The following is a 3,851-nucleotide window of genomic DNA, read 5'->3' on the forward strand; positions in this document are numbered from 1 at the left end:
ACAGTTATTTACTTTACAGCAACTGGTTCTTCGAGATGTGTTGTCCATTTGGATCCCAGAAGCTATTCTCCTTCTCTGCCACTACCGCAGAGTCCCTTAACTCTGGGATTCTGTACTGGCAAAGGAACTGAGACACAGTTGGGCCCACTCTATCTCTTACAAGCTTGGAGGGTGAGGGGCGTGCAAGGACATGAAGGTCACAGTTGTGGACACTGCTGGCCCAAACAATCCAATCTTGCATGCATGGGGCACATGTGTATCTAGAGTTTAATCCAAGTGGACAACATCTCTAATGATCACAGTTGTTATAGGGTAAGTAACCATTCTTCCTGCAGGATAAATTCTGCACCCAGTTACACCTTTTGTAACCCCTTGTTTTCAATTGGTTTATGAATGCCCATGTTTGCAAGAGTGGACTATAATTTTTGAGCACCTCAGTTGTTGAGTATCCTTATTTGGATATTTAGTTCCGATATTTCACAGGTGCTGAGCATTCGACTTCCACTGAAGCTAAAGGGAACCACGTGTGCAGAGCTCCATGTCGCCTGTGCAAGTGTCACTAAGGCAGAAGTGGGCCCTCCAATTTGAGCTATGTTAATTTTATTGATGTTGCTTTAAGACGAATGGAATCATAAGACTACTCCCACTGTTGAGGTAGTGAATTGGGAAGGGCTGCGCTTTTTGGGGAGGGGGTCAGGGAGTGGACACAGCAATGGATTTAGATTGGGGGGGAGCATCAGTTCTTTGTCTAGAGAAAGGTGGTTGTTTTGTTCCCTTAGCTCTTGTCTCAGTGGTGGTGTATTTGTAATCTGTGTGAGACACAATGAGAATTCTCTAATACTTTTATAAATCCTATGTGTGCTTCAGTTTCTCCTATATTTCTCATGGGAACCTCAGTGGGGGGAGAAAGGACTGTTTGCTCTCAGAGCAGAGTAAGGCTATGTCTACGCTAGAGAGCTTACAGCAGCACAGCTGTACCGCTGTAAGATCTCTCGTGTAGCTGCGCTATGCCGCTGGAGAGAGTTCTCCCGTCAACATAATTAAACGACCTCCATCAAGCGGCAGTAGCTATGTGAGCGAGAGAAGGTCTCCTGCCGACATAGTACCATGCACACTACCACTTATTCGGGCATAATTTGTCGCTTGGGGGGGTAGAATATTCACACCCCTGAGGGACATAAGTGGTAGTGTGTAGACATAGCCTAAAAGACAGAGGTATGAATGTCACCTAGCTGTCTGAGCCTGAACAAGTCATTAAAATAGGACTGGCTGAGACTGACCCAATATCAATGGAGAATCTGAGAAAACAATGGTAAATCCAATCAGCAGGATTGGCACCCAGTGGCCCAGAGGGAGATGGATTTCTCCACCTCTCAGCAGGGAAGCTGTTTTACAAAGATGCCAGCTCCAGAACAAAGGACTGGAGAGGTGTGAGGTAGGGGATAAGAGTTGGCTGCTGGAAGCTGGGGTGTCACCCGAGAAGCGACTAAGGAGGTCAGAGTGAGAGACAGAGCTTGACCCCAGGGGTTCTCCAAAGCATGACTGGGCTCTGCGCTAACCAGAATGGACAACGCTTTAACCTTCAGTTCCCTATGCTAACCTAAGGACTTTGTGTGTTGTGTTCCAGGTGACTAATAAACCCTACTGTTTTGACAATGCTTGTTGAGCGTTACTGCAAATGCTGGGCGAGGTGCATTAATCCCTGAAGCATGTACAAGTCTCTACCAGGCGTCTGTTCAGCAAGTCCAACCGAGATAGCTCACAGGGTGAAGCAGGGGTCCCGTGTAAGGAGGCAGTGAAGCCATATGGACTACCCTGTGCCGGAAGAGTGAGAGCCCTTGGGGACTGACCTACAGGTTCCTCCTCAAGACTTTTCCAAAAGTGGTAGCGTAATACCAATCCTGTGGATATGTGATGGTGTACAACAGGCATGCTGCCAATCGGTGACATACAGTAGGGAATAATCTTCCTTCAGCAGAGGAGCAATTAGATAACCTGAGAGCTCTTCAACTGCTGTCATTTTTTAATGCCAGAATATTAAGGATGAGCCATTAAACCATTTTAATTAGGGTTAAAACTACAGGCTCTCAGGCAGAGCAGTTGGAACAGCTGTTGGACCTGTACTTGCTGTGCATTGCAGTCACCCAGTGAAGCAAGGTTATAGTAAAAAACTGAAGGCTTATTCTGCTCAGAGAGATGCAGGCAACATCTGCCTCCAGGGGGCAGCATCACTCCAGCCCTCAAATGAAGTCTTATTAGGCTCACGTTCTACAGCGGTTTGAACAGCTCTTACTTCAGCAGCTTGAATTTTCATTCTATTATCTGCAGTTCATTAGTACAAATACATGTTCACAGTAAGCCATGAAATGCATCTGCCAAAGGGGAATAGTATCAGTTTGTTTACTCATACAGGTGTTGGATTTAGTTCTAAGCACGGGGGCCTCTGTGTGTTGTTAGGAATCTTGTCAGTTCATACAAACTTAAGCTTTCATTTTACAAAAGTAATAATGACGTAGTGCTTATGGGTACTGAAGAGAACTGCTGTGGGTTACAATTTTAAAAGCAACAGGGCCCATTGTCATCTCACTGGCTAGGACAGGTTACTGCTTTACAGTCTCTACCACTTACTGGAGGACAGAGATGAAGCCCATTGAGCTACAGTGGGAATTAACTCTGAAGCCTACTGACTAGGGCTACAACAGGAAACCCTCTGATTGTTCTAGCCAAATCCTATAGCTCTTCTACCAGAGTGGGGGAAGAGATACATCACTCCACCTTCCATCTGAAAGCATTCAAGCTACTATTTTAGCTGGGTTTTTCTTTCCCTTTAATCTAGGGACTGTAGGCAGAGACCAGTTCAACAGCTGTAACTGAGCTATAGTTAACCCTCTTCCTCCTCCATCATTATGTGATGAGAGAGCATACAGCTGCTCAACTGACTCCGTATGTGTATCACCACCCCACCCCATAGGTAGATTGCCCAGGCCAACCTGAAATTTTTATGGAAGGCCAGTAACTCTCCACAGCATGACAGTAATTTTCAAATCTCCTAATATTACTCAGTTTTGTAATGCTGGGATTGGTTTAGGCCTCAGCATACCAGCTGAACACTATAGTACAACCAAAGCTGCCACGGCTGTGGGAGCTAAGTGAGATCAAGTTGGTCAGGCAAAGTGATTTAATCAGGACCCTCCCGAGAGAAGGAATTACAAGCAGGGCAGCATGCCCCAAAAACACCATCCCATTTATTACAGTGTATATAAGTGACATAGGTGAAAAGGGGGGGGGGGGGAGGATGCCACACACTGCAGTGGTCCCAACAAAGGGTAGATGCTGACCCTTTTTGGGGGAGGAGGGGGGAAACAACCCAGGCCTGTGAACCCACTAAAGCTAGGTGCCATGGGTATGTGATGGCTGAGGAGTCTACACCAACTGCACCCTCCCTTTACCCTTTAATAGGGGAATGCAGCCAGCTCTAGGGTGGAAGCTGGCAGTTGCTTTACAAAGGGCGTTTAGAACATAAGATAATATAGGGCACCAGTTCTCAAACTGTGACTGTCAGATTGCTAGTGGGCCTCCCCTCAGCTCCATGTGCTAAACCCTAGTAATTATTTCCTCAGCTAGTCATTTGCTATCATCAATCCAAGGTTATGACTGCAGGGAGGAGGGCAGGTGCTCTGTGAAATGCATTTGGGGAGGTGTGTGTGTGTGGGGGTGGTTTCCATGCAACCATCACTATTTCAAAGAGTGGCCCGCACAACAGTTTGAGAGACCCTGCCTTCTCTAAATGAAGGCAAAGAATCTGATTAGCCACACTGGGCTGAGGACAGCCCAGGAGGCCCAGCGGGGTG

Source organism: Emys orbicularis, chromosome 4, assembly GCF_028017835.1.
Source record: "Emys orbicularis isolate rEmyOrb1 chromosome 4, rEmyOrb1.hap1, whole genome shotgun sequence".
Classification (NCBI taxonomy): domain Eukaryota; kingdom Metazoa; phylum Chordata; order Testudines; family Emydidae; genus Emys; species Emys orbicularis.